This window comes from Pezoporus wallicus, unplaced genomic scaffold, assembly GCF_028554395.1.
Source record: "Pezoporus wallicus isolate ANWC-B61680 ecotype Strahan unplaced genomic scaffold, APGP_CSIRO_Pwel_v1 contig_6644, whole genome shotgun sequence".
Taxonomy (NCBI): Eukaryota; Metazoa; Chordata; class Aves; order Psittaciformes; family Psittacidae; genus Pezoporus; species Pezoporus wallicus.
This window is the reverse complement of record NW_026637098.1, coordinates 680090-691464: the sequence shown is the minus strand read 5'-3', so window position 1 is coordinate 691464 and position 11375 is coordinate 680090. Positions and strand designations below refer to the sequence as shown.

General features: G+C 40.2%; 1 long non-coding RNA gene across 1 annotated transcript; it reads left to right on the top strand.

Annotated features, from left to right (window-relative positions):
• Positions 1–2047: 2047 nt before the first annotated feature.
• On the top strand, positions 2048–7334 carry LOC130595996 (uncharacterized). The gene is made up of 3 exons (XR_008971438.1): positions 2048–2101; positions 6825–6926; positions 7125–7334. It is a non-coding gene; the product is annotated as an uncharacterized LOC130595996 (long non-coding RNA).
• Positions 7335–11375: the final 4041 nt, after the last annotated feature.

Sequence of the window (11375 nt, the reverse complement as noted above, 5' to 3'; positions counted from 1 at the left end):
AGAAAAATCTGTTATAATGCATAACTAAAGAAAATCAGATGCATTTTCAAGTTAGGTGGACAATTCAAGTTAAAGTAACAAGCTTATACTTTGAATATTGTTGACATCCAAGTGTTCTGTCGTGGAAACAGTGACAAAGTTAAACTTTGTATCTCAAGGTGAATTTGGAGAAATATATGTTTCTGTTTAATAATTAACACCTGGAACACTCTGAATTGTGATAAAGGGAGTTACCTCCATCAGCTGATAAAGCAAGTTCCCTTTAAATTGGAGCCTTTTGGCCACATAGTTTTGCAGATTATAAGAAGTAGGTTGGTATTGCTGGCAAGATATGGCTGTCTTTTTTATCTCTGTCAGAAAACATCATGAATAACTTTCTTTCTGAAAGGCTGACATCTCTTCAGTGTCCTTCAGCTACCTATAAGCAAGGTGGTCCTTGAGGTTTTGTTTCTGGGCACAACTTTTCTTCTGATGCTCAGTGTTCATCTATGACTTACACCTTACTCAATACAACTCATGCTAGAGAACATGTGGAACCCGAGATCTATTCTACTGCCAATGATAGTCTAGCGATGGTATGGAATCAATGGAAAAGGTAAGTTTGCAGACATAAGCAGCAGCTTCTAAGGAAAAAGTCTCTGTCAATAGGATAATGATATATGTTTTGAAGAAAAAGGATCAAAGGGCAAAAAATCACAAAGTGAGGAAGGCAGTTACCTATGAATTTGGAATTGCTAAATCAATGTTCTTGCTGCTTTTCACTGAATAGGTTTTGAATGAGGGAGGAAGTGTCTGTCATCATATCTACAAAGGTAAAAAAAGAAGTAACACAAAAGTGTCAAATAAAGGATGTATTCAGGTCAAGGACCATTAAAGGTAGATGCTTTCAGGGAAGAGCAATGTCATAATTGCAGTTGTTGAGAGGGCATTTTGGGGACTGATTGATTGCTTCATTCAGTGGGGAGATAGCTGAGCAACTGTTGCTCATCCTTTACCTTCAGCCCTAAATGGTTGTGAAGCATGGAACACTGTTAATCTTGATGATAGAGACCTGCTATACAACACTACCAGGAAAGGCACAGCTTCAGAAAACCCTCTTGCCAAAAAAAGAGGGAAGCAGAAAAGCAAAAGATTAATTATTTAAGTACCATAAATCAATAGCAGTAAAGATCACCAACTGGCTTCCCAACAGAGTAAAACAGCTAGATGCTTGTGGAAGGAAAGTGTTTCAGTGCCATGCCATCAAGGTCTGCTTGAAAAAAAGCATATTTGAATTCAGAATTCACAAAGCAGATGAGCAGTTTCAATAAGAGAAACCAGCCTGTGCTTGTGCTTGTTCCCTACTGAACAACCTATCCAGTTGCTGAAAATTAAGAAATCATCAGGATTGTAATTACAGACTCTTGTGCTATGTTCAGGCTGCAATTCCTAGATGAAGAAATAACAACAGCAGGCAAGGCTCATTGGAAAGGGTCACTGCAACACTAGTAAAAGGGATTTCACAGGATTTGGAGCTGTCAGATTTGCACTTACACAGGCATCAGGATGGGGTACTTCACCCTGATCCGATCATGTGCATGGGGTGGAAATATGCATTTTTGGCTTTTCTTTGTGCCCACTGTTTAGCTAGAGCTAGGGGATTTATAAGGGAAGGAGGTGAAGATTAGCAATGGTAAGTTATTAGAGTTACAGTGTCGAGGTAGAAAACCGGAACATGGGAGGAATGGGAGAGGTGAAGTGACAGAGCAGGATGCTAAACTGAACACCAAAAACATAACATCACACAAATCTTGATGTTCTTTTCTTATTCTTAATTGTTTCTTATTAATTTATTTTTAATTTAATATGACATAACTCTGGCAAAACTTTTGGACATCAGTTCTTTGTAGACAATGCAAAACACATATGTCTACCATGGCTTTCCTGTTGCTAAACAAAGTATTTTCTGACTCCTGTTAGAAAATAAACATTCTGCTGCTTTTATACAAGGCCACAGCAGTGGCTATTATTAGTTCATTGCTGTTAATTGCAGGATGCCTTCTTTCTCAGTAGGTATTGACCACATGAGAAGCGATGGGAAATGTTTGCCTCTGTATAAATAGTAAGTCATCGTGTATTATTTAAGCTGCTGGTTTTGCAAAATATTAAATCCACATTATGTCAAAACAGAGGAGATGAAGTTGTAATCGCGCTGATGCGTGACACACAATTAAAAACTTCTGTAATTTGCATTTGTGAATAAAACTCAGATTCAAATGGATATTTAACCGACACTAATGAGGTTTTAAGGACACAGCTAAGGTGTTTTCATACAACATAAATCAATGAAGCGTGTGTGCTGAACAAATGCGAGCATGGATAGCACAGTTCTCAAAGGAAAAGTCAGAAAAATATCGACAGTTTGAGCACTTTCATCATCAGCATTCATGTGCTTTTGAAAGGGCTATATTTTGGCAGCAGGACTCAGTGTTGAATCACCTTGAGGAACAGTAAATATTGCTCTGCTTGGATGAATTAAGAAAACGTGCACAGGTTTCTCATCACTCTTCTCATGCCTGATTCTCCCCAGCATGCAATCCTTCGCCATCCCTCGCTGTTTACCAGATCAGTTTGAGTTGAGATTATGAGTGAAGGAGGGCATTAGAGCACAGATGCTCTGAATGTGCAGGAAAACTTTGGTAGCTTTTTCCTTTCTCTTAGCTGCTTCTAATTTGGTGACCCTCCAGTGATTTTCCTTGCAATATTTCATATAGACAGGTTTGGCTTTATTATAGCCTCTGGCATCTAAGCACGCAGATGTTTGGAAGCATCAAGTATGTATATCAAGTTTTAGCCTTAAGCAAATTCAATGAATGGTTGAGTTGGGCAAGAACAATTACTTTAATGAACACAGTAATGTAAAATATTCAAAAACTATGAACTATTAGAAGGTGCTGGGACATCCAGGATGTGTGCTTTTCCAACCCATGCCTATAAATGAGCTACCTACAGTTTTTCCAGGAAAAAAAAAGAAGGGCTAAACGGACCTTTGCCAGCCTGAAATGTGTTTCAAGGAGATTGGCAAAGCAACGAAACTGAGCCAGAAATGGCAATTGCATGAAAAATAGCAAACCCCAGCTATCTGTGAACAGTAGCTATTGTCACTGGCTTGCAATTTAACACAGCATTCATTCCTTAGCAGCTCTTGCCCAGGCCCATGTTGATAAATTGGAGGCAAATCCAAGAAGAAAAATGATTAATAGGAAGAAGGGACTGACTTCTGAGAGATCAGAATAATTAGGTAGAACTGGCTGAAGGAGAGCTCAGAAAAGGGGCACAAACCTACCTATGTATGGAAGCTGAATACGTCAATACTGAAAACAAGACTGCTTAAGTAGGATCACAACAAAATTGGGAGAATGGGGAAAACAGTTCAGTCACTGGAAAATACATGTTGAGAGTGGAAATGGAGATTCTCACTAATTCTGGTTCAATTTGATCTATAGCAGACCTCCTGCCCCAAACCATATTATTTGAATCTTTTCAGTTCATTGTGTTTAAATGCCATGTTTTGACTTTGTCACATTTCAAATGATGCTATAAGATTGCATATGGTTACATTTCATTGCTGGCAACAGTCGGAAAAAGAAAATGAACCAAATCACTTTGGTTTAAATTAAAGACCTATTTTGTTTGCCCTGAAAAATTCAGGGGGGGAGGGGATGGGGGAGGGCTTTTTATGGTAAGAAAAACCTAAATGTTTTTCATTTTCATTCAACCTTGAATAATTCCCCTCCCCCCCAGTTTGGCAACAAAACAACAACAAGAAATAATCAATTATTCACAGAGCTCTACTCCTGGGGGCACAATTAAGAGTAATTGGGAGAAATTAAGCAAGAGAGAATGTAGGCTTCAACAGTAGGACTAGCTTTTCCCCTGGTGATAAATACAGGCTTGATCCTGTAAGATGCTGAGTGTTGCTTGTGAGATGCTCGGTCTCATTGCATCCCTTGGGAGACCCCAGCACCATTGGGGCACTATTGTCTTGAGAGCACAGCTCAAAACAACGCTAGTCATAGCTGCTTGGAAATACTCTTTGAGCCCTCAGACATCCCAAATGGAGATGACAACCCCAGAACCTCTCACTTTCTGTCTCTATCTTGCACCACTCTGTAGGATAACAGCTGCTATTTATAGGGCTGTAATATCTTTTTTTTTTGCAGGATCTTTGCTGTAGCAAGTCAAGCAGAATTTCTGGAGTTCCCTACTGGGTGTTAGAGAAGATCTATATTTGAGGAGCATAAGGCTAGGAGGGATGCAGAGGGACTGTAAGTCAAACTGTAATTGAACCATACACTCTGACCATCACATATCATGTTCACCTGCATTTTGCTCTTGTTATCAGCAGATATATCTCTGCCTGTATCAATGGGTTTATATTTGCTTCCTAAATCTGCGATTTCCTCATAAATAAAATGTGTCAGTTATGTGGCAGGGTGTATTGATGTTCTGTAGTGCTGTATTTTTAGCCAGAAAGGTGTGCAGTATAAAAGCAAGCACTTTAGGCAATTCTGCTACACTTATCAGTGCATTTTCCAACCAAAATAGTTTTCTCCTTAAAGAGGAAATCTGGTTTGTTTGACAAGGCCCCTTTTCCAGAGACAGTTTTGATTGGCGTTAATTATATTTACAGTCTTCACCAAATGAGTTTCATATAAGCTTTTGTATTATTTTCTTCAGAGTGATAGATGTCAGCTCTCCAGCTTCTGCACCTCAAACAGTCTTATCTCACATACAGTAGTTCCATCTTTTTGGAATTTCAGTGGAATGAAAAGATGCATTAATATTCACAGCAATACATAAGCTATCTCCTCTGCCAACTCTGCCAGAGTCATCTCAAAGGTTTCTGAACTGGCTGATCATCAAAAAGGGGTGGGTTTGGTAGGTTTGGCTGTTTATTCCTTGATTTACTGAAATACTTACAAAAAAACACTGTCATCACCAAAAAATATTTAATAGCCTCTTGTCATTTTTCAGGAAGGAAGTGCTTAGGGAGCATTTATTGATATTATAAATGATATTGTTATCATTACAATTGCTACCCATGGCTCTAGCAAAGACACTACTGATAATAATTCTTTTGCTCTTAATATGCTTTTTCTGTAACACTCCTTGCAGTGTTTTTTTTCCCTCATGCCGACAACTTCTCTTATCAATTATCTCAATTTAGTATCTTCTTGGAGACAGCAATTGCCGTTTATTTTCATTTCTTATGGTTCTAGGTTTTGGTCATTTTAATTTGGTTTGAGTTTTATCAACTTCTGGTTTTTATTATTGAGAGAAGAGTCTTCTGTTTGGTAACCAGTTTCTTCTTATTTGATCTTGGTGGGGTTTTTTTTGCCTTTGAATCTATTTACTAAAAGACAATCCTATTTTTCTATCCTTATTTTCATTCCCACCTTCTTTGGCTCATAATTTGCCTCAGCATTGAAATTGCTCTTTTGAAGCCCTGAATGAAAATGATACTGCTCAGGGCTGTCCTCTGTTTATCCTGTATATAAGAAGGCCATGACCACTGGTGCCTTAGCAACCATCATTATCTAGTCCAGTGATCAAATCATTTCTAGTCATCATACCCAGATCCCAGAGTTAGCTTGCATTCTGTATGCTACCTTCTCATTGAAAATTAAGTCTGGTCTGGTGGATGCAGGCTGAAGGATATTAAACTAAGAGCAAAGGTGAAGGCACTGTGGGAAAATATATAATTAAATTGGTGCTTCACAAAGAAAAACGTGGAAAAAAAAGAGAGTTCTGGAGCTGTTAGAGAGGGTGCTGAGAATGCAGGCCAAGCAACCCAGCAGAAATACAGCCAAAAGAAATCAAGTCATCTTCTGAACTGGCCCAAGCATCAGTTCAAGAAGGTACAGGAAAATACCTTAGCATGTGAGGCACAGGTGATAAAGACAGTCCTGGCAAGGTGGCATCTAGAAACCTTTATCTTTGAGCAAGCTATTGGGAGGTGAATGTGTATGTATTTGGTCTTCCTCTAAAGCACTTCCAAAAAGCAAATGTTTAAGAGTCCATTTTAAGACAAAATCCATCTGTTTCTCCAACAGTTTTAAGAAACAGTTTATTTTGTCTAAAATTAACTTGTCTGACACATTGTCATGCTTGGTTACCACAGCAACACTAGCAACAGCTATGCCACATGATATTCATTCTATATGAGTTTAACCACCTTACTTTTATTTATGTACGCATACATATACATGCACATAACTTGATTCTGCATCAAACTCTCACCAGGCTGGACATACCCTGCTTAGTTGACAAACTTTAATTCCCAAAGCAATATTTCTGTCCTGGGATTTACTTTTTGATCTTGACAAAGCCAGCAGTTTATTAGTTCTCTATAAGCAAAATATGTAGAGCTCTTTCCTGCTGAACCTCTAGTTTCCTTCAATCACACACACCTCAATCCTGACACCTCCAGAGCACTTTGAGCGAGAACAATAGGGCTGAGGATGTGGAAAAGCATTTGTACATCATCAAAACTGTGTAAGCAGCACAGGTTGAAAACAAGGTCATTTTTTTTTTTGCCAGGGTTTTCCCAACGCATTCACCTGTTTTCCCCACTGGAATATTTCAAATTGGAGGCAGTACTAATGGGGTCCTAACATTACTGATATATAATGGGAGCTCAGAGGCTTCCTCATGATAATATCACTATTATAACAGTGCGGTGATACTGTGGCTTTCAACAGCCTGCCTCAAAAATATGTGCAAGACCTTTTCTTGTCCTCTGCTGCTCCTGTAATCTCACCATCTGCTATCCACATCCACAGCAAAGAAAACACAGCCTGGTCACTTTATAGGGCTGGGGATTTCAATGCAGGCAAAGCAGGGGAAAAAAAATAATCTACTCTCATTTGTAAAGCCTTGTAAAGGTAAGCTTCAAATTTCATTTAATATGACAGAGATTAAAAGGATACGTTTGGCTTTGGTCTTTCAAAGCTGTCAGTCTGTTGGGCAGCCTTAGAAAGCCTCAACCTGAGAGAACCTGAAGGTAGATGGAAAAATCAATAGGGAAGTATGCTGTCACTATCAGTCTTAATAATTATTTGAAGGATATCTTCCTTGCCCAGGAAAAGTGCAAAGCAAAGGAAAGGAGGGACGTGGGCAATCTGCCCACTGCAGAAGTGAGGAGGACTCGAAAAGCTCTTCAGATCCCACACGCCATCCGTCATAGCTTGGAAAGCCTTTCAGTTAAGTGCAAGGCAAAGTGGCTGTGAATTTAATTCCTTGTGCATAAGTTAGTGATGTTAAAGAAATGCTTTCATTGCTTGCATAGTCTAATACAAGTTCCTTCTTAGGTTACATATTTTGGCTTGAATCAATTATACCAAGGACCATAATTTTAATGGATGTCAACAAAATGGAAAAATAAAAACGATGCTGATTTGCAGCAGTTACTGATCAAAACTCTATAAAATAAAATTACTGAGCATCCACACCAATGGCTTATCCTCCTTCCCAGTCCTTTGTGCTCTACCAGTGAGGTCCAAGAGGAAAGTCAGCATTAGACACCAATTGGTCCATCATCAAAATGTGGAACAAATGCGATTGAATAAATCATGCATTTATAGTGAACAAACACAAGAGGGTGCAATAAGCATGTCCAGAAACTTTAGCTGTCATGGAAACAACTTCGGCTCAGAAACTGCAGCTCTAATGCATAGTCATTGATTTGTGTCTGTTATTTAGAGGCCATCTGCGTCAGAGGTACTGCTGAGTTATTCATCAGCATTCCATGTAAAATAAGAGGCACTGAATCTGGATTCACGAAGCCCATGCAAAGTAGCCCTGTTCTGCGAAGAAAGGATGATGCTCTGAGTGCGGATGAGAGATAGCAAACCAAACAGCATGCTAATGGATAAAAAGGGAAAGAATCACCAGCAAGTTATTACAGAAGGGATAGATCACATCTAGAAATTTGCTGTCTTCCTGCTTGAGAGGACTACCTGCTTTCAGTCACAGACTAATTAGTAAGGATGCTCCTTAAGATGCTTGCCTGCTACAAAATGACAGCATGGGTGCTCTTTGTCATTGAAGGTGACAAAAGCCATGGGTTTTGCTCCATGATATTCAGTTAGCCCCCTACTAAAACCAGACTGGACTTAAAGTTCCTATGTCCCAGGTCACCCAGCTAGCTGGTATTACAGCCAGATCTCCCAGGTGCCTGTCCTTTCCTCTAGAATCCAGGCAGAACTCGCTTTTTATTAGCATCAGCCTCAGTTTGTCCCAGCTGCATTGAGAGCCTTAGAGCCAGATTTTGAAGCGCTGTCTGATTTCCCTTGAAATCATGGGGCCTTTAATATCATCCTTTGAAATCCCAGTCGTGGTCACAAGACTTTTCCTGTGATGCAAATGGTGGGTCCCATGTGTCAGCGAGATAGATCTTGGATGTCCCAAAGGACATCATGTTGCCGCTGGAGACAGAAACAACACTGAGTCATCCCAAATTGTAGGGAACTTTTATATAACAGACAAGCCTGAGGTCCAGTGCTGTGATTGAAGTCTGTAACCAGTGCTGATTTCTGATTTAATCCATTTGATGAAAGGGTGGACCTCAGCTGGCACAAGTGAAGACCATCCCACCACTGCTAGCAGAACTCACTATGGAGCCAAGGATCCAGCCCATTGGCCTTCATTGCATACAAAATTAGATGAACACCTAAAAAACACAGCTGTAATTTTCTACTTGAGAACTTTCTCCAGCTGAGCACCTTGCTCAGTAGTTTTGTACCTTTGACTTAAGTAGTACAAGAGCTGCAAATTGATTTTTATCAGGATTTAATTAAATTTGTGCTGTGACCTGCGATGCGGTGTAATGTACACAAGTTAAAATCTGATTGCAGCAAGGCTGATCATGGACATAAGGTATTGTTATTTGGACCTTCTTGCAATCCACAGGGCTCAGCACAAGTCTTTCTAGTTTATCCAGCATGGTCCTGGGCAGATGCAGATTAATTCTCTAGCTGGAGCCTGTCCACTTCATAGCATATGAGGCAGATTAAATAACATATCCAGAAACCCAGATCATCTACATCAGCCTCAGACTGAAATTTCCTGAGGGAAGTTCTTCAGCGGCAGGACAAATATCAGCACTGCCATTCTCCATGGCTGCATCTACTTCCCACATGTAAAACTCTGTGAGAAATCAATGGACTATTGGCAAATCCACTGAAGTGAATCCTTTGGAACTGAGACTCAGATTTTGCTCACTGTATGCAACAGTAATTTTTCTAATTGCCAACACTGTAGCATTAAGAAGGTACTTTAAATGCCCAAGTAAACTAGGGTTTTCTTTAATTGAACTGTACATTATGGCTGTACACAGACGTGAAAGGCATTCAGTACAATTCACCTTTATCAGAATGTAGCAATAAGTCTGAGTTCACATTCTCAACTCACTGAATTTGTGTTCTTGTGCCTTTTTTCCACTTGCTTTTCAGAACTCAGTCTACTGCACTAAAGTCTGAGCTTTCTTTTGGAGGAAGCTTCATTTCCAGAGGGGAAAAGAAGTTTCTAATCACTGCGCTCTCCCTGGAGTGCAGAGGACAATTCCAACCACCTGAGCCACTGAAGACATTTGGCAACTTGAAAAGCAGGACTGGTGCCCTCAGGCTGATTCAATATCCTGTGGAAAGCTAAGTAGAAGCCAAGAGCAAGCTCTTGAAATGTGTCAAGAACTGATGCTTTAGGTCTAGATATACCATACTGTCACTGTTACACTGTGAAAGCTTGAGTACATGGGACTTGGTTACCCCTGGCTAATCAAAGGTTATATATGAAAGTTTTATCAAGGGGAGATGTTACTACAAACTTTGGTGCCTTAAAAGACACCGGGAGCTCTCATGAGTATTTTCTGGTGCTAAAGTACAGTGGCTGGTATGAGGCTGTGGGTATGGACACTGATGGGAAATATATTTCAGCACATTTGTTGTTGTTATCATTTGTTTTATAAAGAGCTTTCAGTTTTGATAAAATTCAACCCCAAAATGATATTGCAGATTCTGGCTAACCATTTTATCTGGCTGACTTCTCATGAGGTCACTGGAGACTACTAGACACCTACTCATGGGGAGATGGTTCTCTCATCCCAAAGCAGTCAACATGGTTCACCCTTAGAGATGCCCGTTCCTTTCTGTAAGGTCTAGAGAGGACCTATATTATATTACTATACAATGTACTTTACATTACTAGTATCAACCAAAGAAAGAAGAACAAGAATTACAACCACTACAGATGAGCACTAATACATCTCTTTATCAAATTCACAAATCAATGATTCATTAATACTCATAAATATCTCAGAAAAAAAATAGTATACACTTTGTTTCCAGTGTATTATGGTTGTTTTCACTCTACTGCTTGCAAACTATTTGGTGTTGCCAAAGTATTCAAAGGGGAAAAAATAATACTAGAAAATTGAAAGATTTTCCAGCAGAGCTTTTACTCTTAGCCCCTGATAACCAAAGAGAATCAGAATTGAAGGAGGCTTATAACCTGATGTCTTAGGTTCAGCAGTAGCAGTCATTTTTCTCCTTCTTAGTAGCTGGTGCAGTGCTGTGGTTTTGACTTTCAGCCTGGGAACAGCGCTGATAACACCAAGTTTTTAGTTACTGCCCAAATGTTTAGTCTGACCAAGGACTTTGCGAGTCTCATGCTCTGCCAGGGAGGAGGGGAAGCTGGGAGGAAGCAGAGACAGGACACCTGACCCAAACTGACCAAAGAGGTATTCCATACCACAGCACGTCATGCCCAGGATGTAGAACTGGGGTAGTTACCCAGAAGGGCTAGGTCATTGCTTGATCGGGCTGGGTACCATTTGGTGGGTAGTGAGCGGTTGTATTCTCTTAGAATCATAGAATCACAGAACAATTAGGGTTGGAAAGGACCTTAAGATCATCAAGTTCCAACCCACCTCACACTAAATCATATCACCCAAGGCCTCGTCCAGCCTGGCCTTGAACACTGACAGGGATGGAGCATTCACAGCCTCCCTGGGCAACCCATTCCAGTGCCTCACCACCCTAACAGGAAAGAATTTCCTCCTTATATCCAATCTAAACTTCCCCTGTTTCAGTTTGAACCCTATCACTACAGTCCCTAATGTAGAGTCCCTCCCCAGCATCCCTATAGCCCCCTTCAGATACTGGAAGGCTACTATGAGGTCTCCATGCAGCCTTCTCTTCTCCAGGCTGAACAGCCCCAACTTCCTCAGCCTGTCTTCATACGGGAGGTGCTCCAGCCCTGATCATCCTTGTGGCCTCCTCTGGATTTGTTCCAACAGTTCCATGTCCTTTTTATGTTGAGGACACCAGAACTGCACA